General features: G+C 39.9%; 1 protein-coding gene across 1 annotated transcript in view; it reads left to right on the top strand.

Moving 5' to 3' along the window:
- Positions 1 to 25,049, top strand: part of MICU2 (mitochondrial calcium uptake 2) — a 143,538-nt gene that overhangs the window by 1,331 nt on the left and 117,158 nt on the right. The gene's annotated exons all lie outside the window — the stretch shown is intronic.

Raw genomic sequence — 25,049 nt, forward strand, 5'->3', positions numbered from 1 at the left:
AAGAGAGGAAGACAGGCCGTGTGAATTAAAATTAAGCATTGATAAATGATATTTTGACTTGTATTAAGTTAAGATGCCATATGGATAACAAGTTCAGTAACTTTCCTATCCTCTTACCATTTCTGATCATAGGTGGGAGGATCTGTCTTGTGGTATTTTATGGCATTTTTGTTAGTTCTTCTGGTGCCAAGGATTCAATTTATTATTCATCATTGGTTTCTCTCTGTTCTCAGCTCTTTTTTAAAAAATTTTTTTTTAATGTTTATTTTTGACACAGAGACAGAGCTTGAGCAGAAAAGGGGCAGAGAGAAAGAGAGGGAGACAGAATCCTTAACAGGCTGCAGGCTCTGAGCTGTCAGCACAGAGCCCAACGCAGGGCTCGAACTCATGAACTGTGAGATCGTGACCTGAGCTGAAGTCAGATGCTTAACCGACTGAGCCACCCAGGCACCCCTCTCTCTGTTCTCAGTCTCTTATTTCATTCTGTTTGCAACCTTTAGGTTAATCTTACAAAGAATGACTTTTTAACCACATAGCGTACCCTTCTTCAGTAACCATTGGTGCCTCATTCTGCCTAGGATAAAACCCACATTAGAAAATTTTGATACTCAAAGCCCGTTGTGGTAATACTCTAACCCATCACTACTCAGATACACTTCCAGTAAAAGTGATTCACTTCCTTTTTTTTTTTTTTTAAACATTTATTTATTTTTGAGAGAGACAGAGCATGAGCCCAAGAGGGGCAGAGAGAGAGAGGGAGACACAGAATCCGGAGCAAGTCTCCAGTCTCTGAGCTGTCAGCACAGAGTCTGACACGGGGCTCGAACCCACGAGCCGCAAGATCATGATCTGAGCCGAAGTCGAGGCTTAACCAATGAAGCCACCCAGGCACCCCTAAGGTGTACAACTTGATGTGTTTTTTTATACATTGTGAAATGGTCACCGTAACGAGTTAATTAACATACCCATCACCTCACCTAGTTACCATAGAGTATGTGTGTGATGAGAACACTTAAGATTTATCCTAAAACAAATTGTTAATTGCAGTTGCCATAGTGTATGTTAGATCTCTAGGACTTATTCATCTTGTTTAACCGAAACTATTATCCTGTGACCAACATCTTCCCACTTCCCCCAACCTCGGGCAACCACCATTCTCCTCTGTTCTTCTATTCAACTATTTTAGATTTCACATATAAGTGAGACCATGTAGCATTCGTCTTTCTGTACCTGGCTTATTTCACTTAACATATCTTCCATTCTCATCTTTATTGTTGGGTAGCAAGATTTCCTTTTTCAAGGCTGAATAATATTCCTGTGTGTGTGTACATGCACATCGCATCTTTTCCTTTCAGCCGTTGATGGACAGTTGGTTATTGTAAATAATGCCGCAATGAATGTGGGAGTGCAGATATGTCTTCACAATACTGATTTCATTTCCTTCAGGTACGTACCCAGAAGTAGTACTGCGGGACCATATGGTAGTTCTGTTTTTAATGTCCTGAGGACCCTCTGTATTGTTTTTCATAATGCCTGTCCCACTTTACTTTCCTAGCCAACAGTGTAGAAGGGTTTTCTTTTCTTCACCTCCTTTTCATGACTTGTTATCTTTTGTCTTGTTGGTAATAGCTATTACTGACAGATGTGAGGTGATACCTTGTAGAAGTTTTGATTTGCATTTTCCTGATGATTCATGATGTTGAGCACCTTTTCATATATATGTTTGTCTTTTGTATGTCTCCAAAAATGTCTGTTCATGTCCTTTGCCCATTTTTTAATCTGGTTATTTTATTTATTTCTACGGTCATTTAGTTTGAGTTCCATTTATATTTTGGTTATTAATGTCTTATCAGATGTATGGTTTGCAAAAATTTTCTCCCATTCTGTAGGTTGTCTTTCAGTCCGTGGTTTCTCTTTGCTCTTTATAAGCTTTTTTTTTTTTTTTTTTTTTTTTTTTGAGACAGAGCAAGCACTTGCATAAGCAGGGGTGGGGGGGGGGGAGCAGAGGGAGAGGGAGAATCCCAAGCAAACTCTTCACTGTTAGTGCAGAGCCCCAATGCAGGTCTCAACCTCACGACGATTATTGAGATCATGACCTGAGCCAAAATCAAGAGTCGGATGCTTAACCAACTAAGCCACCCAGGTGCCTCACTCTGCATAAGCTTTTTTGTTTTTGTTTTTTCAAGTTTGATGCAATCCCACATGATAATTTTTGCTTTTGTTGCCTGTGCTTTTGGTCACATATCCAGAAAATCATCACCCAGACCACTGTCAAGAAGCGTTTTTCCCTATGTTTTCCTCTAGTAGTTCTACTCTTTGGGATCTTACATTTAAGTCTTTAATCCACTGTGGTTAATTTCCATATATGATGTGAGATAAGCATCCAGTTTCATTTTTCTGCATACAAATATCCAGTTTTCCTAATACCATTTGTTAAAGAGACTGTCCTTTTCCATCGTGTATTCTTATTTTGGGGCTCTGTTCTGTTCCATATGTCTATTTTTTTGGGACTATCACATTTTTTTTGATTACTATGCATTGTAGTATATCTTGAAATCAGTAAGTGTGATGCCTCCAGGTTTGTTCTTCTTGGTCAAGATTGTTTTGACTTTTCAGAATCTTTTGTAGTTCTATATGAACTTCAGCATTTTTTTTCCATTTCTGTAAAGAATGCCATTGGGATTTTGATAGGGATTACATTGAATCTGTAAATCACTTGGGTACTATGGACGTTTTTTTTTTAAGTAGGCTTTACTCCCAGCTCAAAGCCCAACCCAGGGCTTGAATGCATGACCCTGAAATCAAGACCTGAGCTGAAATCAAGAGTCGCATGCTTAACTGAGCTACCCAAGTAGTATGAACATTTTAATACTAGTATATTAATTCCTGGAATGGTTTTGAACAGTTAACGATTAAAATTAAAGGTAGGATTTATCTCTGTCAGGGTCCAGTTAGGAGACAGAAACTTAAACCAGTTATTTGAAAGGCGACATTTAATATAAAGAATGACCTGGTAAAAGAAGGTTGACTGCTAAAAGAGGAAAGAAGGACTTTAAGAGGTCCGGAAGTAGCAGGTGTCAAAAAGTAGCTACTACCTGTAAGTGAAAGGAGACTAGACAGTGTAGAAGGAACTAAGGATTTGGGAAAACTCCCCTCCAACCCTGAGGGGTTGAGCTGAGATTTAGCCTCTTTGAAGAGGACTTGGCTACCACAAAAATATAAAGACCACTATTGGTAGCTCTGGCCGGATGGCACAGGCCAGAGCCAGTCTTTGGAAGAAGCTTGTCATTGCTGGAAGGTGTATGGGGGCTGGAACTGGTCTCTAGATTCAACCCACTGAATGAGGGATGTGGCCCGAGGGTGTGGCCAGAGCTCCCGCAGAAGTAGCACCTGGAGCTACTCTTTTTTTTTTTTTTTAATATCAACTTTATTGTCAAATTGGTTTCCGTACAACACGCAGAGCTCATCCCAACAGGTGCCCTCCTCAGTGCCCATCAGAGGTGGCCTGGTGGGTTGTGTGTTGGCCTGATGCCACCCCCCACAAGAGCGGCCACGGAGTCCGCCTGTAGAGCTGTTGGGAAGCTGCCCACCTGCCGGGAAGCGTCTGGCCTGAGTACGGCGTAGCCAGAGCTACTGCACCTGCCTACTGGAGTTGATTGGAAATGGCCCTGGCTGGTCTATGAGGGCTGCTGGGCTCCAGCTCAGAATAAAAGAGGCAGAAGGCTTCCGGCCTCCGCTTTCTTGCAATGTCACTCCAGTGCTCTCTGTTGACTGAGATTAAAACTGTTCTAGCCGACCAAGGGGAAAAGTCTGCAGGGGGTTCTGTTCCAGCATCACAAAGCAGGACGGAGGAGGGTAGATTAGGCGCTGAGACAATCGATGACTCCTGTGGAGTTCAAGAGTGTTTGACCCAGGTTTCAAGGGACAGGAAAACCTCCATTTGACCACTTGTTACAAATGGTACCAGATGGATTGCATATTGGCGTTCTATGCGTTGGAGAGGATATGTGGGCACTCGGTACGGTCCAGCGTGTCCTTTGTGTTTCTTCAGTTAGTTGTTATCAAGGAGTAAAAGAACTGAGCAAAGTGAGCTTTTCTCACATGTTGTCTCTCTAGTGCTGAACTCAGGGCCTGGCACTTAAAAGGTGTTCATTAAATGTTTGTTCAGTGTACATTTCCAAGGTTGCAAGGTACACCCTTCTCCACCAGAGGTTTCTCATGGAATTAATTATTTCTCTTTGTAACATTCCTGGTATTATGGAAACCAGTAATTAAGGTTTAGAATATTTTCATTGTAGGGGTGCTTGGGTGGCTCAGTCAGTTACGCATCTGACTCTTGGTTCGGGCTCAGGTCATGATCTCACGGTTCTGTGGGATCAAGCCCCGTGTCAGGCTCCATGCTGACAGTGCTGAGCCTGCTTGGGATTCTCTTTCCCTCTCTTTGCCCCTCCCCCTAACGGGCTCTCTCTCAAAATAAATAAACAAACTAAAAAAGGAATATTTTCATTGTAGTCAAAAAAATAAAGAAGTTACGAACATTGTTGAAATTGTCATGTTTATATTATTGAGACTGATAACAATAATGACGGCAAGAAAATTAGTGAGGTCAGAGTGATCATTAATTTTATGTGTCAACTTGGCAAGGCTATGGTGCTCAGTTGTTTGGTTAAACATTAGTCTAGATATTACTGTGGAGGAGTTTTTTTAGATGTGATTCACATTTAAATCAGTAGACTGTTCAGTAAAGCAGATTACTCTCCATAGTGTGGAATGTAATCCAATCAGTGGACGCCTTAAGAACAAAGCTGAGGTTTCCTCAGAAAGAATTTGATCTCCCCCAGGCAACATAGAAACCTTGCCTGAATTTCCAGTCTCTTACCAGAAATTCTAGCCTGCCCCACAGGTTTTTGATTTGCTGTTGCCCACAATCTCATGAACTAATTCCTTAAAATAAACCCCTCACTCCCTCTGTCTCTCTTTTTCCCTTTATACATATAGGATATATGAATATCTTATTGGTCCCATTCTCTGGAGAACCCACAGATTTGGGGACTGGTGATTAGGATGCTGCTGTAACAAGTATCTGGAACCGTGGAAGTGGCTTCGGAATTGGTTACTGGGTAGAGGCAGGAAGAGTTTTGGGGCACGTGACGGCAGTGGCCTAGATTGCCTCGCAGAGACTGTTGCTACAAATGTGAATGTCATGGGTGCTTCTGGTGAGGTCTCAGATGGAGAGAGGAACACGGTAATGGAAACTGGAGCAGAGGCAGTTCCTGTGATAAAGTGGCACTTGGCCAAATCGTGTTCTACTATTTTGGGACAAGTAGAAATTGTGAGCGATAAAATTGGATATTCAGTTGAGCAGATTTCTAGCAGAGAGTTGAAGTCATGGTCCAGTTTCTCCTTGCTGTACGTAGTAAAATTTGAGAAGAGAGAGAGAGAAATTAAGGAAGAAATTATTACACAAAAGGACCGGAACTTGAAGACTTGGAAAGCTGTGGGCAGGTCTAGATTGTAAACAAATGAGAAGGACGCTCTGCAGAGAAAACTAAGCATGTGGCTCGACAACCATTTGCTGACGAGATTAGGTGTGTTACTCCAGAATCCAGTCAATCAGCTTAGCAAAAAGGCTGCCAGGGTTAGACTGAAGGGAGCAGAGAGCCATGAAGTGAAAAGAAGGACTTGTCCAGTTCTTCAGGCACAGGCAAGAAACAGGTTGATGGAGCTGTCCAGCTGCAGACATGTTATCTTTCCAGAAAAGACCAGAACAATTTCGGAAGCACAAAGCACCCAGCCACAGAGGATTATTCTCAAACCGTAAAATCCGGTTTGCTCTAAATTTCAGACATGCCTGGGACCCATGTCTTGGATCTCTCTTTTCAAATGGTGAAGTCTGTCCTGTGTGTGTCCCCTCGTTGTATTTTGAAAACATAACTTGACTAGTTTCATAGGTTTACAGAACAAGTAGACTTTCACCCCAAGAAAGTCATACCCTGAGTCTCACCCAGAAGTGATTGGGAGAATTTACATGATGAGATTTAGGACTTAGTTGATTGTATTTAGATAAGACGTTGGACTTAAGGTGGCTGCTGGGCTGATTAGAACTTTGGAGGAGGTCAAGGATGAGGAGAGTGCATTTTGCATGTGAAAGCACGTGAATTTTGGAGGACCATAGGGTGGACTCTTGAGTTGAACTGTGTCCCCGCAAAATGCACATGTTGAAGTCCTGACCTCCATTACCTCAGATCTTATTTGGAAACAGGATTGTTGTAGATTTAATTAGATAAAATCAAGAAGAGATCGTATTGGAGTAGGTTGGGCCCCTGATACAGTATGTCCTTATGAAAAGGGGGAAATTTAGGTGCATACAAAGGGAGAACGTCATGTGAAGACCGGAATTATGCTGCCACGAGCTGGAGAGATGCCTTCAGAGGGAGCATGGCCTGTGGACCCCTCCATCTCAGGCTTCTGGCCTCCAGACCTGTGACACAATAAATTTCTGGTATATAAACCACTCAGTTTGTGGCATTTTGTTTCAGGAGCCCTAGGACACAATGCAGTTAGTATTTGGTCTGACTCTAGGAGCTATGGCTTCTAGCCATTTTCTATCAGAGAGACTTCTCAAGACCCAGAAGAGAATCAAATGGGCAGCCTTTCAGAGATCCCTTTTATATCTGCCTTCTATGTAGAAGGTAGTGCTCTGCTACTAAAACTTGAAAACAATCTTAGATTGTTAAACTAGTCATCTTTTTAGAGTTCAGCATACATCAGGTATTATAATGCCCTTGAGTTTTCCAATAAAGCTTATATTTTTAATGAGAAAATTACCAATATGAAAACCAGTCTTGTGGACCAGAAATTGGTGTTGCAGTTCAGAAAATACACATTTTAAAACCATACTATAAGAAACTTATAGTTTCAAGGTTTATGAAAAATGTGGCTTGTTGTGTGGGAGAATCACCTTGATCTTCTCAGGGGAGAAGTTATTATGTACATTGAGGTCATGTGTTGTTTTCTTGCGTAATTGCGATTATGATTTAGTTGTCAGGTCTGATTTTAATGATTTCTCATTAATTTCTTTCTCAATAATTCTCATTTCTCTTTATTGACGTTTTTTGAAATACATTTTCCTCTCTTGATGTTTTAATTTGCTTGCTTTTATTTAAGTAAAAAGAAATTAGAAGAAAGAAACGTTTTGAGAAGAGAGTGCACATGAGCAGGGGAGGGGCAGAGAGGGGGGGAACAGAGGATCTGAAGTCGGTTCTGTGCTGACAGCAGAGACCCTGACGCGGGGCTCGAAGTCATGAACTGTGAGATCATGACCTGAGCTGAAGTTGGATGCTTGACTGACTAAGCCACCCAGGCACCCCAAAAAAACACTTTGAAGATGGGTTCATATGAATATCTTTCATGCATGATGAAATGCCTTACACATGAACATATCTTAGAAGTGATGTGTGTGTGGATGTGATTTTTTGTTTAGATCCCATTTAGTAATCTTGACCTATATTTCTGGAATGATATTAAAAGTGCCTTTTAGGGGCGCCTGGGTGGCGCAGTCGGTTAAGCGTCCGACTTCAGCCAGGTCACGATCTCGCGGTCCGGGAGTTCGAGCCCCGCGTCGGGCTCTGGGCTGATGGCTCAGAGCCTGGAGCCTGTTTCCGATTCTGTGTCTCCCTCTCTCTCTGCCCCTCCCCCGTTCATGCTCTGTCTCTCTCTGTCCCAAAAATAAATAAACGTTGAGAAAAAAAAAAAAAAAAAAGTGCCTTTTAATCCTACCTCACCTTAGATTTGTGATAGAGCATTTTCAATGGTGTAAGGTAGACTGCAGCAATATTAATCTTTTAGCAATTTGCAGTACAAAACAGCATTAGCTCTTAGAAACTTTTAACTTTCTCAGAACAGTCTGGTTTTTCATGCCTTTAAGTTTCAAATTTTGACATCCATGATAATTAGTAGTTTCTGTTTTATCAGTTCCTGTTAATCATTAGGAATCCCTCCTTCTGGCTATCCTAATTATATCCATGGAGATGATGATCTTGAAGCCTACTTTAATACCTCCTTTCCTTAACTTTTCATAATGTTTTGTTTGTGCCTTCAATTAGCATTTGCATTTTCTTATGAGAAAATCTAGTGTCTAGTCTAACAACGTTAGCCTTTAAGCTCAGAAACTATTTTTTATATTCTGACTCATAGCATTTAATTTGTTAAAATATCTGATAACTTTAAAAATCCTTATTAAAGTGGAATTAATTAGAGTGTCAGCACTCTGGTACTTATATTGTATTTCATTCTGTCTAGGACACTTTTTTTTTTTTTTTTTTACATTTTAACGTATCTGAAATTGGGATACATTTTAGAGTCAGTGGTGTTTTATAATCCCTTTTGTCCAGGTGGCAGTCATGGCCTAGATGTCATTGCCTGTTACTGTGAGAATTTTTTTTATTATACTTTTAAAGTTTTATTTATTTATTTTGAGAGAGAGAGAAAGAGAATGTCCAAAGCAGGCTCTGTGCACACTCGTGCGCTGTGAGTCCCTGACCTGAGCTAAAACCAAGAGTCGGTCGGGCTCAACCGACCGAGCCAACCAGCTCCCCCCTCCTGTGAGAATTTGTCCACATTTTTATCACTTAAATTGAGATACATTCATTGTTTGACAAAACCTTAGTCTTTAGAAGAGAAATCATGGGCATAGAAATACCTCTCAAAGAAACATGAAAGCACAGTTTCCCTCAGATCAGAAAGTGATGCTTAGGGCAGGAAAAAAAGGCAGAACAGACCAAGAGGGGTCAGAAGAAGATGCTGATTTGTCACTGGGGTCAAATCATGGTAGACTAACATAATTTGAAGATTAGCAAATATTATTACAGGATCTTCCTAAATAGGTGTCAAGATTGCCTTAAAAGTCTTTGGTCTTTTTATAGTTCACTTACTTTTTTTTAATTTTTTTATGTTTATTCATTTTTGAAAGACAGAGACAGAGCACAAGCAAGGGAGGGGCAGAGAGAGAAGGAGACACAGAATCTGAAGCGGGCTCCAGGCTCCGAGCTGTCAGCCCAGAGCCCGTTGCAGGGCTCGAACCCACGAGCTGTGAGATCATGACCTGAGCCGAAGTCGGACGCTCAACCGACTGAGCCACCCGGGCACCCCTATATTTCACTTATTTTTATAACCTACCTAGAATGTGGGTTTGGAGGTGTTGTCGAGGAAAAAAGAATACGGCAGAATACCATATTCCACTCACTGTCTCACATTATAAAACTTTGTTGATGTGTTACATTAATTTTCACATAATTATTTCTATAGTTAATTCTGTTGTATAAATTTATTATAAATGCCAGATTTGATATTACTTAATAAATTTGATTTAGGTGACTTCATGTTGGGAGAAAGCAAAATGCTTCCCAGAGTGCAATTCTAAGTTTGGCTTCTTTGAATCTAAAAAAAACCAAACAAACAAATCAAGATGCAAGACTCGCCGAAATTCCATTCACCTTAATAATTAAACGTCGGTTTAATTATTAGTCTCTTACATGGTCGAAGGTGGCCAGAAGGGGTAGACCTCCAGTTATAAAAAGATGTCCTGGGGAGGTACATCATGGTGACTGTAGCTGATAATACCGTATCCTACGTTTGAAGGTTGCTAAGGGAGTAAGTAGTTCTTAAAAGTTCTCATCGGAAGAGAAAAACATTGTTCCTGTGTGGTGATGGTTGCTAACGAGACTCGTGGTGGTGGTCATATCAGCGTGTGTACAGACAACAAAGCATTATCTTGTACACCTGAAACCATATGTTACACGTCAATTATGTCTCAATTTTTTTAAAAAATTTTTCTTTAACATTATTTATTTTCAAGAGACAGTGAGAGAGCATGAGCAGGGGAGGGGCAGAGGGAGACACAGACTCCGAAGCAGGCTCCAGGCTCACCTGTCAGCACGGAGCCCGACGCGGGGCTCGAACTCACAGACCGCAAGATCATGACCTGAGCCGAAGTCAAACGCTTAACGGACTGAGCCACCCAGGTGCTCATTTTTGACTTAGGATATTTTCAGCTTACAGTGGGATTTTTTGGGACCTCACTAAATCGTAAGTGGAGGAAGATCTGTATTTGAGTAATGGATCTGCCTGTATGTAACCGATCTCCTGGAAGATAGGCCTTGGGCCTGCCACGCCTGCTCCCCTCACACCTGACCAAGGGGAAGGAGGAAGAGAGGGCCTGCAGCCAATTCTTGATTAATGGATCTAAAAGGAGAGGACTTGTAGCATAAGTAACACAAAACAACACCTTGCCTAGGATGCAGTAAGGGATAGTTTCTGAAATGCCAGAAGGAAAGAGGGAAGAGGATGCCTGGGAAAAAGCAACTTCCAGGAAGACAAAAGTGGGTGTCTTCCCCCACTGACTTTAATGCTGTCATTGTTGGTTTTTTTGTTTTCAACTATATTTGTATGTTTATGCTGAGCTTGATACTGAAATAATTTTAAATGGCTTAGAAAAATGCTGTTGTGGGTAATAATTTTTAAATGGAGAGAAAAATAGTAGATACAAGATGAAACTCTAGAAAAGACTAAAGTAATGCTGTAAGATCTTGTGTTATACTTGTGGTGAATCACAAATTTGATTTTAAATTTAGCAACAAGCTCAAAGAGGGGAACAGGCCAGTTATATGCTTCATAGTAGTCAGTTGTTTAGAAACAACTAAATCTGGGAACAGGACAGTTATCTTCTGTTTCACAAAGAGAACACTGTAGCCTCGTTATAGTAATAAGTATAGCAAGAAGTTTCATATGGCAGTTTTTTATAATTCAAAGAGGAATATTTGCATAGCCAGAAAATATTAGATGGGTTTACCTTTACAGTTTAGTCTTTTTTAATGTTTGTTTATTTTTGAGAGAGTGCGAGCAGGGGAGGAGCAGAGAGGAGGAGACAGAATCCAAAGCAGGCTCCAGGCTCTGAGCTGTCAGCTCAGAGCCCAGTGCGCGGGGCTCGAACTCCCAAACCGTGAGGTCATGACCTGAGCCGAAGTCGGATGCTTAACCTACTGAGCCACCCAGACACCCCTATGGTTTAGTCTTGAGAAAACCTTTCAAGGAGGGAGTGCCCACTTAAGTCTGCTGCTGCTGAGATGATGAGAACACATAGTTGGGCTTTGGATGTGGCAGTTGGGAAGGTGTTGGTGACTTTGACAAGAGGAATTTCGGTGAAATACTGGGGGGAGAAATTTAATTGGAATGTATTAAGAAGAGATGGTTAAGGAAGGAAACAAAGGATATGAATAGAGATACTTCTTTCTAGAAGTGCTGCTCTAAAGGATATGCAAGAAGATACTCTGACAGGTGTGAGGTGGTACCTCATTGTGGTTTTGATTTGTGTTTTCCTGATGATGACTGATGTTGAGCATGTTTTCATGTGTCTGTTAGCCATTTGGATGTCTTCTTTGGAGAAGTGTATATTCATGTCTTCTGCCCATTTCTTAACTGGATTATTTATTTTTGGGATGTTGAATTTGATAAGTTCTTTAAAGATTTTGGATACTAGCCCTTTATCCAATACGTCATTTGCAGACATCTCCCATGATGTAGGCTGCCTTTTAGTTTTGTTGATTGTTTCCTTCGCTGTTCAGAAGCTTTTTATCTTGAAGAAGTCCGCAATAGTTCGTTTTTGCTTTTGTTTTCCTTGCCTCTGGAGATGTGTCTGGTAAGAAGTTGCTACAGTCAAGGTCAAAGAGGTTACTGCCTGTGTTCTCTCCTCTAGGGTTTTGATGGTTTCTTGTCTCCCATTTAGGTCTTTCATCCGTCTTGAATTTATTTTTGTGTATGATGCGAAGGGGCACAGGCCCCCCAATGTTTATAGCAGCGCTATTAACAACAGCCAAATCGTGGAAAGAGCCCAAATGTCCATCAACAGAAGAATGGGTAAAGAAGGTGTGGCATGTATATAAATGGAATATTAACCTTCACGAAGAACGAAATCTTGCCATTTGCATCAACTTGGTTGGAACTAGAGTGTATTATGCTAAGCAAAATAAGTCAGAGAAAGACAAATACCGTATGATTTCACTCACATGTGGAATTTAAGAAATAAGACAGATGAACATAGGAAAAGAGAAGGAAAAATAAAATAAAGGCAGAGGGAGTCAAACCATAAGAGACTCTTAACTCTGGAGAACAAACTGAAGGTTGCTGGAGGGGAGGGGAGTGGGGGGAAGGGCTAAACGGGTGACAGGCATTAAGGAGGGCACTCTTTGTGAGGAGCACTGGGTGTTATGCGGAATTGATGAATCACTGAATTCTCCTGAAACCAACACTACACTATATATTAACTAACTTGAATTTAAATAAAATTTTGGAAAGGAAAAAAAAAGACACAAGATATGAGACCAAGGTCAGGTTTTGTTTTTGTTTTCAGATGTGAGACAGTAGATGAGATTTGAATGCTGATAGGATGACATAATAGGGAGGCAAAAATTGTTTACAGATCTGTGAGGGATAATTATAGGTTGAAGTCTTTTGAGAAGGGAAGTTGTGTGGAGTCAAGACCACAAGTAGAAAGGTTGGACTTTGACAGCAAAAAAGATTCTTCTGTTGTAACAGGAGTGAAAGCAAAGGGTTTGGTTAGACCTAGAAGCTGGCTATAGACCGAATTCCCACTTCTATGAAAAATTCCCACTTCTATGAAAAAGCAGACAGGCAAAAAGAGCCTGATTGTGAAGGCTCTGGAAAGATGGGCCATGTCAGAGGGATCTATACTAACTGCTACGGGAGAGAAAAACCCCTAGAGACAATGGGGAGGGCATAACCGAATTCATGAAGAAGGAGAGCTTAGCAACCACAGTCATGGTGAATACAGGACTAATTTGCCACAAAATTCTAATGGCTTTCTCTTAGTGGGTTTTTCCAGTGTGGCTAAAAGGAATACCTGATAAGTTATTTTGAAGAAAACTCAGTATTATGATTTTAGTGTAAGTAGTATACTGCATCATGGCATTAAATTTTAAAATATTAAAGTCTAAAATAGTAAGAGAACACCAAAGATGTTTTGTTTTCCTTTGATAATATTTAAAAAAAATTTTTTTTTCAACGTTTATTTATTTTTGGGACAGAGAGAGATAGAGCATGAACGGGCGAGGGGCAGAGAGAGAGGGAGACACAGAATCGGAAACAGGCTCCAGGCTCTGAGCCATCAGCCCAGAGCCCGACGCGGGGCTCGAACTCACGGACCGCGAGATCGTGACCTGGCTGAAGTCGGACGCTTAACCGACTGCGCCACCCAGGCGCCCCTTCCTTTGATAATATTTAAATTCACACTTGAACTCGTATTTTACATTTTGTGTGTACAACCCGACTAAAACAAATGGTCACAAATTTTAAATAAAAGCAAGGAACATAGATCATGTTTAAACAGTCAAAAATATATATTAATTGAGGAGTGAATTTGCAAGTTTCATTAAATGTAATGCATTTCTATCATATATCAGTGAATAATTTACAAACCCCAATAATGTAATTAATACAGTGGAGCTGTTTTAACTTGCTGTGACAACCCTACTCAATTCATAAAAAAATTGGTGTTGCTTTCTTTTATTCTAGGTTGTCTGACTACATTTGTGGTGAAAAGAGAGTAAAAGACATTAATAATACCATTAGCAGTGGGTAAAACTTGAACTTACTGGGGTGTACTTGGATTGGAGTATATTTGTGTGCAGTGCCTTGGGTTTAGTGATAGTACATTTAAAATTGGTATGCCAAGGGCAGTAAACTTTACAGCAACATACAGGAGTTTAATAACCGTGAAACGTTGAAAGCCCAATGAAAACTAAAGCTTTCTTTAGTCAACAGTAAAGCAAGAATGCAGACATTTTTATTCTTTATTGCCTCAGGTAAAAATGTCTCTAGAAACAGATAAGTGATGACAAAGCTTTGATGTTAATAAACCCAAATGGAAGTAAAAAATCAAAGTGTGTAAATAGCTAGATTATGAAAAGAAAGATGACAAAGTTATACCCTGCAATTAGATGTAATTTGTGCTTTTGGCATAGCTATTTGTCCTACATGAATGAGAGGTTGTCTTACTCTCCTTCCTTGAATAATGGGAGGACAGTACTTACATATCCTACTGTAAATCTTTTGTGGTACTTGTCTGGGGGGGGAGGGGGCAAGAAAGAAAGAAAAACAAATTGTATATCAAAGCAGAAGTGTATTTTAATCTTTCTTTTGCAGTTATGTTTAGCTGAACCCAAGTGAAAAATCCCTAATGCTCTTATTCAATCAAACATATGTTCTAGTAGATAATGTATACAAATTAATGTTCTTGTTATTGTGCCTTTGGAGTTTTATGAGTTACAGCAGTGCATAAACGCCTCTCAAGCCACCAATAGTAGCAATATATGAATTAAAAGTTGAATAGGATTGAATGAGATAAGATGGTTAAATGTTTCAGATTATAAACAATTTCATTCTAGAAATAATACTTAACCACATATTTAAGTACAGCCTGGTCCATGTGGAAAATTTTTGTTGGCATGAAAAAATTTTTGTGGAAAATTTTTGTTGGTATGAAAGTTCCATGAATGTGTGATGTGTAGAATAAAAGTTGTGATTACTATTAAGAAATACAGCCTTGGGGCGCCTGGGTGGCACAGCCGGTTAAGCGTCCGACTTCAGCCAGGTCACGATCTCGCGGTCCGTGAGTTCGAGCCCCACGTCGGGCTCTGGGCTGATGGCTCAGAGCCTGGAGCCTGTTTCCGATTCTGTGTCTCCCTCTCACTCTGCCCCTCCTCCGTTCATGCTCTGTCTCTCTCTGTCCCAAAAATAAATAAACGTTGAAAAAAAAAAATTAAAAAAAAAGAAATACAGCCTTGTAAAATCTTTTTTTTCTTTTTTTTAATATGAAATTTATTGTCAAATTGGTTTCCATAAAACACCCAGTGCTCATCCCAACAGGTGCCCTCCTCAGTACCCATCACCCACCTCTCCTCCCTCCCACCGCCCCATCAACCCTCAGTTCTCAGTTTTTAAGAGTCTCTTATGTTTTGGCTCCCTCCCTCTCTAACCTTTTTCTTTCCTTCCCCTCCCCCATGGTCTTGTTAAGTTTCTCAGGATCCACATAGGAGTGAAAACATATGGAATCTATGCTCTGTATGACTTATTTCACTTAGCATAACACTCTCCAGTTCCATCCATGTTGCTACAAAAGGCCGTAATTTCATTCTTTCTCATGGCCAAGTAGTATTCCATTGTGTATATAAACCACAATTTCTTTATCCATTCATCAGTTGATGGCCATTTAGACAGCCTTGTAAAATCTTAAATTTATCCACATGTATATGGTATGATTTATGTATTCTGTACTAGAAACTTTATACCTGTGTTTCCTATTGGCACGTGAGTTCCAAGCATCTCCCTCTTCTGGTCCTCATGACTTGGCTGGTGTCTACCCTGGTAATGCAAACCGTTTTTTGAATTAGACATGATAGGGGCTCCTGGGTGGCTCAGTCGGCTAAGCATCCGACTTCGGCTCAGGTCATGATCTCGCGGTTTGTGAGTTTGAGCCCCATGTTGGCTCTGTACTGACAGCTCGGAGCCTGGAGCCTGCTTCGGTTTCTGTCTCCCTCTCTCTCTGCCCCTCCCCCCCCCCAAATAAACATTAGACATGATAAAAACCTAAAATAGGAAAGTACAATATTTTTTTCATAAATTGTTTTAGATATTTCAAAGCAAAATATGAGTGACTTTTAAATCTGGGAATATCCTGTCCTTTTTCTCATTTGCTAGTGTATTTAATTAGAAGATAATACATAAGAAATTATTAGTGGGTTGATTTCTATGTGTGCAGTGTAAATACCAAGAGATCAAATCACACTATTAACGATGTTTTAAAGACAAATTATTTTCCAGTTAATTTGGTCAGAGCCCTACTGTGGCTTCTTCCCCTGATCAGATCCACAGTCCTGGGGAGTTGTGGAATGCTTGGAATTGCTCCGATGTTAAAGTCCGTGTTAGGAGACTGCTGTTGTGGTATAGTACTGCCTTTTTTTTTTTTTTTTTTAATGTTTAGGTTTATTTATTTTTGAGAGGGCACAAGTGGGGGAGGGGCAGAGAGAAGGGACAGAGGATCTGAAGTGGCTCTGGGCTGACAGGCTGACAGCAGTGAGCCTGATGTGGGGCTCGAATTCAGGAACCACGAGACCGTGACCTGGGCCGAAGTCTGGACGCTCAACCAACTGGGCCACCCAGGTGCCCCTTAGTACTGCTTTGATGTGTTGCTTCAGTGTGTGTCCCGTGGCTGTGACTGCAGATACTGCAGAGGAAAAAGAGTGGACAGGTGAGCACCATCTGATCAGCAGTGCTACATCTCTCGAGGTGTAATAGGAAAGCCTGTTTCTTCCAGTAGACATGCCAAGTGTAAGATACTTTAATGGCGAGCCAGGAAAGTGATTATAAGCAGACATCGGGATTTAACCAGGAAACCACTGCAATAGAAAGTGGACAGTCAGTGGTATAATATGAGCCAAAGGCACACTTTTTTAAAAGCCTAATTATAAGTAAACATGTTTTATTTGTAATTGATTTTACTTATTTATGCAATACTGCAACTGTTTTGTTTTTAAATTAGGACTTTGAGTTTCAAGAGTAGACTTGGCCACCGGGCAGTGATTAAATCCATCATAAACTACCATCATGAAAAGATTGCTTCTTGAAACACCGTCAAAATACTATTTTATTGTGGTTACTGAAATTCCTTCAAATATATTAGGAAGGGAGTTGGAGCTGTTGGCTCTATCTTGATTCTTAAAGATTACTCATGTTGGGTGTTTTCTTGAAATATATGTATGTTACAGAAAATTGAGGAGAAAAGGCAAAAAGGAAAGTGTAAAAACTGTCTTCCCTTTACCATGACTTAAAAAAGACTTGCCATTATTAAAGTTCTGAGTTTTATATCTTGATTAGGAAGGTTTTTCTTAGAACTTTGCAAAACATTATTTACAAAATATTTTTTCATATTATAGAAATAAAGTTAATGGCTCACTAGAGTAAAAGTGAGCTGTCCTTGACTTTTGGGGTCTGTCTCTTGCCCCTGTATCTTTGCTCTCCAATCTCTTCTTATCCATATTTCTGTACAGTGGTTTCTCTGCTAAAAGCTGTTAAGTTTTTATTGTGCTAAGTGCCTAGATAGTGCCTTATTTAGAGTAGTGCCTAGTTTGGGGAAAGCACCCTACAGTGGCTTTTGCACCGCATCGGTGAAAACGTACGATGATGGTATACAGCGAAGATGTCCTTTAGGACACTGCTTTGTCCTGGCCAGACAGCAGTTGTGTATTCTTTATTTAAATCTAGTTTAGCTGATGGGAAATGTAAGACATTTTTGAAGGACCTGGAATTAGAAAATAGGTTTCTCATTTTATATTTAGTCCTGTTTGGGAAGCTTTTTTTTTTTCCTTTGAAATTTTAAGAGATCCCTACAGCCAAATGTTGAAAACAGATTGAGTCTGATATTCATCTCAGTTATTTAAAGTTAATTAATTGTATACACTATTCTAATATGGGCAGTACTCAAAATTGGAGCATTTTAAGATTTTATTAATCATTGTATTTTATCATATTATCACTTATATTTGCTGATGCATCATTGTCACTTACTTCTTATCTTTGAATAGGTTGTGAATCCGTTTAAGAACGTGATGAAAGGTGTATACTTTCTTCCCCAAAGTGCATGTACACGTTTTCACGTATAATTTCAGGGAGTTATGGACACCAGGAAGTGTGACCATGTAGTGTGGGGACTTAGAGCCTGTGCCAGATCTAATGTGTTAGAATACATCCCTTGTCCCTTCTTTCTTCATATTATGAAATGTTTGCAATGTTATATCTGAAATTATTTCTAGTTCACTGCTTTTATCATGTCTCAGTGCGTTACTCCTAGCTTTTCAGTGATGTTACCCTCAAGTCAGATAATTTACGGTATTACTCTTCCCTTTCACCAATTCTTTGCTTCTGTTTGACTCTGCATTCTCTTTTCCAGCCCAGTGTATGGTCCATTAGCCCTGTTACACTCGCTTACCCTGTGTATAGCTTTATAAAGAGAACACACACCTTTGTCTGTCCCTCTCCTTTAAGTCTCAAAGGCCCATTGTCTGAGGGAGCGTCTTCAAGTTTCCTCTCTTCACCCTGTGGCCTGGAAGTAGGTTGGGTTATTCAAGTTCTCAGAGCTTAGGATTCTACTTACAAATTCACAGGAATGTTATTCATACTGGTAATCTGTAGTACATATATAAAGATTTTAATTTTGTCAATTAAGTAAACAATAGCCATAAATATTGAGAAATTAATTTTATACTGAACAAAGTGACAAAATCCATCCAAGTATGTAAATATTAAGAGTTAGTTCCTCTTTGGGACTTCCCTGGCAATTCATGTTTGGAGATTTGGGTTGCCTGAATCAGTTCAGCACTTCAGGCTCTGCTCTTCTTCTGTCCCCTACTCTTCCCGAGATTCAAGTAGAGTTATTCTCTTGGTTGTAAAAAACACAGGAGTAAATTATCTCCAGACACATTTTAACAAGATTACCCCAGTGCTAGTTCTGCCCATGACTACCCTTAAAGTACATATGTAACAACTTACCATCAACCACAGGTTTTTACTGGTTTTGTTTCTCATATAAGATTCTAAAATTCTCAGGGACGTCTGGGTGACTCGGTTGGTTAAGCATCCAACTCTTGGTTTTGGCTCAGGTCATGATCTCACAGTTGGTGGGATCGAGCCCCATGTTGGGCTCTACACTGACAGCATGGAACCTGCTTGGGATTCTCCCTCTCCCTCTCTGCTCCTCCCTGTTCACTCTCTCCCTCTCAAAAATAAAAAACTCTAACTTAAAAAAAAGATTCTAAAATTCTCAGGGGTCAAGATAAAATTTTTCTTAACATGTACCCAGAGAACTTCATTTAGTACACACCTCACTGTTTCCTAGGCAAATGCTAACAGTTCTGCTAACTTCGTGTATGATTCACTGGCACGGTTTTATATGGCTTCTTTCCTGTATTTGCATGTTAAGTTATAGAAACTCATGATTCCTCATTTGACCCAAGTGTTGTAAATGACATAAAGCGTGGTAGAGAAGTTGAAGGAGAAAAGTGACTGAGTACTTAAAGTAATGGCATTTGAAATAGTAAAATGGGAAATTCTCTTCCATTTATTTATTTAGCAGTTGTCTACTTTACTTATGCTTAAAGCAAAACACAAACAGTCTGTTTGGTTTTCCAGTCAATATACAACAGATTCTATTATGGAATCGTTTTAAATCTTCACTGTTACAGTATCCTCAGAAATTACTATATAAAAGCATGGATATCTTCTCATGAAATTTGTCCAAAGAATAAAGTAAAAGCCGAAAGAAAGATTTTGGCAAATCTTTGCCAGGTCTTAAGTGATTTGCTTGAATAATAAGTTAATTTGCCAAAATATATAGCCATATCTGTGTATGACTTGTTTTTCTGTATTGTGTATTTTTATTGTGTAATCTATGCATCACTTTTTTTAACTGGCGATTTAATTTGTAAGCATCAACAGAAATACAAGTGGCATGCGTCCCAGTACCTTTGCTCGTAAACTCTACCTGCTTTGCCAATGCTTGGTAAGATGTCTGGCTCATCCCCCGCTCGCTTCCTACCAGTACATTCTGATAGCAAAATTTTATCATAAATACACTGTAAAGTTATGTCAGTGATCTCCAAGCCAAAGCTGAAACGATCCGTTAAAACCTAAACCAAACATGATGTAAGGCCTGAAATCCATTAGGTCATTCATTCAGATTTACAGGAGAGTGTGAGCAGCTGGTGTAATCCAGTTGAGAGCATTCTGTTTCTGAGATTCTATGGTTTCTACAATCGGCAAAAAATAAGGCAATATTCTCTGGTACGGTTAACACTACCCCACCTGTCAATGGCTTTACCTCTTTCCTCTTCCCAAGAAGGCATTTTTTAAAACCGAAGAACTTAGCAGGATACAGTAATTTGTGGTTATAATAACAGGAACCAAGGGGCCTTTATTTCCTTTTGCGTGAGAACTTCTTTAGTGCAGTTGCACATGACAAAGTGCACAGCTACCTAAAGATATTTTAATAAGTTAATGGGGTTTTAAATGTGTAAACACACAAAACAAACTTTTGTGTATTCACACACCAGAATCTTTTTAAATTACTACTTTTTTACCGTCACACTCTGGGTTTGGAATTGGTTCCCATTCGTACAGACCCATGCGTTCTGGCCCATTTTCTTTTTTTTAACCATTTAGCAATATTAACCATGTGGTAGGCACTGGTGATACAGAGGGGCAAAAATGCATTTTCCGTTCTTAAAGAATTCATTGTATTGGACAACGGACGATTCCAGCACAGAGCTTGATGAAAGTTTACTCTGGGTTCGCTATGCTCCTACCTGAGAGGCTACCTAACCCAAAGTGGCTACTTGAGGAAGGATTCCTAGAGGAATAAGTAAGTTAGCCAAATGAAAAAAGGGACCAGAAACAAGTAACTATGTTACATCTTAGCTTTGTGAAGTGTTTTGACTACAGTCAGAAGCAGAGTAAGTGGTTATTTAACCTGTCTTCTGGAAAGGTACGCAGTAAGGTTTATCGACGCTCATCACAGGTAGCCGGGTAAATGCGGAAGCTTAAGGACACAGGAGCAAACATCAGTTTCAGGAAAGTCATATTAGCAGTGAACAAAACTAAGGTTGACATTTTATTTTTTTAAATAATTTTTTAAAGTTTATTTATTTATTATTGAAAGAGAGAGAGCACACAAGCTGGGGACAGGCAGAGAGAGAGAGAGACAGAATCTGAAGCAGGCTCCAGGCTCTGAGCTGCCAGCACAGAGCCCAACACAGGGCTCGAACCTAAAGACCCATAGACCATGAGATCATGACCTGAGCCAAAGTCAGACACTTAACCGACTAAGCCACCCAGGCGCCCCGACATTTTAAATTAATACAATATTTATTTTACACAAAGACCTAGTTCTTAATAATAATAGTACCAATGGAATATTTATTTATTTATTTTACCAAGGGAAGTTTTAAATAGAAATATAGTTTTGTTTTTAATAAATTGCAAATCTGCCCCTTCTTTCAGGCTTTTGTTATCTTTCCATTTATTTGAAGGTTTTTTTAAAAATTTGTTTTTGTTTTGGATGCAATTTCTGTTTATATGCAAGCAACAAATTGCTGTTCTCAAAAAATAATTCCACTCTTTGACCAAATTCTGTGTAGGGTTAGGGTATGGGGCTAAAGGAACTTGGTGCCAGGCAAACTGCTGTCAGTATTCAGCCACAAGCTTTACGTGGCCATCCACACAGTGAGTGTTCTTTTAACTGAGGGGACAGACAGCCTTTTCCTGGGACTTGGGGATGGAAGTCTGAGTAGATCACAGAGAATGTGGCAGTCGGGGGAGAAAGCAGTGCAAAGTACTATAGGAATGAGTTACTTTCCTTCTGCAGTCCCAAACTATAAAATACTTTACAGCTACAGACTGCAGCTGTTCCCCACAAAGGGGTGGGAGGGAGGAGAGAAGGGCCCATCCCTTCTTTACTCCAGACTGGGTCATTTATTGCAGGATACGGTGTCCTAAATGTTGTTTTCTTTAGCAGCAGCCTCTGTTTGTGACTCAGCCCTCTGATAGCAGCACTTTCTCCGGGCTTACCTGAAATTCTCAGTTTTGAGAACTTTTTGCATGGATGAGTTCGTTGCAGAAATTAGACCACAGCTTCCACCACAAAAGGTTCTTTGTTACTGCTCTGCTGCCCAAAGGAGAGAGACCAGAATCCAAATAAATTTACTGATACCAGACCTGTTTCTAACTTCCTACTTCAACTTAATTGTATCATCTTGAAAAATACTAGTCTGATGCATGTCTCATTTTGAAAAGTAAGAAGTCACAATGTCATGGGTGATAAATACCAGGGGAAAAATAATGGCCATAGTTTGAAATTGATCATCGGTGAGACATGCACATTTGCAAACCGCTAGGTGCTCCTTTCCTACTTCTGTCTAGCACCTCCCACCTTCCATTCCATTACGCCTCCCCCGCTAGAAAGTGAGCGCCTCTTTATTTTATCTCCACACAATGCCAGGTCAGAGGAGATGCCTGGTGTTTGTTAAATAAGTTGGTGTTGAATAGTTTTAGCAAGAGTTCACAAAGTAGTTTACCTTCTCCTGTGGGAGCCGGGGGAAATAAACTGAAGTGACTCAGTCATTCCCTTGGAAAATGTTACTTAGTTATGGTTGCAATGAGTGATATTGATGAAACTTGGGATTGTAGTTTTAAGTCGAGACTCTAGTCTTTTTTTTTTTTTTAAATCATATGAAGCCTAATTTAAACTTTTTGTTAAGAGCATAAACAGAAGTTTATGTAGTTGTTATGTACTTCCTGCAAGGTAATTATGGAAGAAGAGAAAGTGAGTATTCTGTTCACTGATCTCATCAGGAGAGAGAAAGCAGTTACTCGAAGAGAAGGCGCTTATGTTTTTACTCATCAGCGTCCCCTGCCAGTGGCCACTCCTCTCTACACGGAACTCTACGCTTTTTTTTAAGTTAATATAAGCATATGCCATTTCATTACTGCACTTATCCAAGGAAAGTCACACTAGCGTTCTTCTAGTCTCTGGAAAGAAGTCTAGGCTAGGCCCTCACTAGACCAGACAACGATCAGAAGCCAGCCAGAGTCATTCCCGGCACTTCAGGGTCTTCTAAGAGCGACTTTTGTCTCCTTGGCTAATATTCTCTCATTTTGTAGAGTTTATTGTGAAGTATAGCTTATGCAGTTAATATTTCTAATTTAGTCTGGCAGGACTTTTTTTTCATATACGATGAATTCTCCCCCAATTCAGAACAAAATCAGAAAGTTCTAATGACTGAAATTTTTCCACTTGTAAAAGTTTTCTTTAGGAAGAAAAGATAGTCTTTCAGATGGGCCACAGAAAGTTCAAAGACAGCAAAGCAATAATATGGTATCCAGATTGTTACAAATTCCAAAATAAAGGTCCCAAATGAATACGGTTTTACTACGTTTGGTCTAATGCATTGTGGGTATATTGGATATATTGAAAGCATTGTAAGGAAGGCTCTTTCTTTTCTCACTTTCTTCCTGGGAATGCAGAAAGCAAAGAATGTTCAACAAAGAACAGAGAGCTAACTTTTTCGAATTTGTCACTTCATGGATAAAAACTAGAGACAGAATGGTGAAGCACCTGTTGCTTTAAAGGCAATAAACTAGGGAAATGTTTTAACAGAAGTCATCAGCTTTCAAAGATCTCTTTTATCCTCTTCACATCACTCATTGCTCTTAATTCCTTTGTCACATTTTTTCCTGCATTACAAGTAATCCTCGAAATCCATGGAGCATTTTATATATAACCAGAACCATGTGGATGGTTCTCACGTGTTCAGCATAGCCCCAAATCCCAGCATTTCTGCTGCCCCTCCTTCCCCACGTATTTAGCTTTAGATGCAGGTTTGAGAAGCAAATAGTTGTGGTGATGGGAATGCATCTCACTGCCATCACTTTCCACCTACCACGACTCTAAATTCAGTCTCTGGTGGGTTTCGGATGACAAGAGAGCCACCAACAGGCCCCCGGCGTTTCTTTGATCTCCACCACTACATTCTATACTCTTCGTTCTGAGGGGCTAGTTTCTCCAGCAGCTGCTGCCCTCATGCCAGTCCGCTGGTTATTTATGTGTAACAGTATACGTTGGCCAACAGAGCAGATCTGTGGAGGTATCTTACGAAATCTCATTATTCAGATAAAAGTTACGATTAATACCGTTTAGTCCGTTCCTAGTAGAAAAGTTCTCTTGAACTGCGGTGAATGAGATGAGGACGGGCAAAAAAGCTCTCTCCAGCCCTCTGGGTCGAGTGGTTTGAATGTGCTCTCCCCTTTGGACTCTTTCATTTCCCTACATAACATGTAAGACTGAGACGTGTCTTTTAAGAATAACCTTAGAATAGGGGCATCTGGGTGGCTTAGTTGGTTAAGCGTCCGACTCTTGATCTCAGCTCAGGTCTTGATCTCAGGGTGGTGAATTCCAGCTCTGCATTGGGCTCCGCGCAGGGCGCGAAGTCTACTAAAAAAATAAAATAAATAAAAAATTAAAAACAAATCATCTTAGAAATAAATTATGTCTTCTCCTTTACTGTGCCCCTTTTTGGGTATTAGCCCTTTAGAAAACAGCTTTTGAGATAACCAACAATAAAGGCATCATGGTTTCAACCTTACTTCGATTTTCTAACATCTGCCTTACTTAGGTTTTCTGAAAGAGACTAAAACTGATCAGTTTCCTCTGAGGCCTTCCAGGATTATTCAAACCCGAAGTACATACACATACATAAGACGGTGGCAGAGGAGCAAATTCAAAGCTTCATTTCAGTAAAGTTTGTTTTGTTTTGTTTTTTTGTTTTACACTATTATTTTGGAAATTGATGTCTGATTTTGCCCTTTCTCTTTCCGGAGCACGGCAGTTAATCAGATGTTGAGTTTTTGTGTCTGTCATGCATGTGGATGTTCTTTTCCCTGATTGCTTTTCTTCGTGCTTTTCTTCTGCCTTCTGTGTGATTTTCCCCCCTATCATGTAGTCCATATATTACTGCAAGGTTGATTCTAATCTTTTCTGTTTCTTAAAGTATTTTAAGTTTTATAATGGCGTTTTCTCTTATTTAGTGAGACCAACTCCCTTCTCAAATGTTTCTGTTGTCTGTCTGGCATCTTATCTTGCTTTCTGATGTTGTAAGGTTGCCACTTTTGTTTCCTATGATTTTTTCTTATTTTCTTTCAGAACGGGATTTTCATTGTTCATTGTTTCTTGTTGTTCTTCATTTTTCCCCACAGAACTGGTATAGTCCCAACACAGACTTTCCAGCCAAACACCGTGTGTGCCAAAAACCATGTGAATGTTTATCCTTGACTTCTTTCCATCTTGATCTAAGCACTCTTTATCTTTGCATTAGAATATTAGCTAAAGAGCAGGATGTTAACAGCAACATCAACTGTTCCATCATTTAGCT

Source organism: Puma concolor, chromosome A1, assembly GCF_028749965.1.
Source record: "Puma concolor isolate L17-30 chromosome A1, mPumCon1.1.hap2, whole genome shotgun sequence".
NCBI lineage: Eukaryota > Metazoa > Chordata > Mammalia > Carnivora > Felidae > Puma > Puma concolor.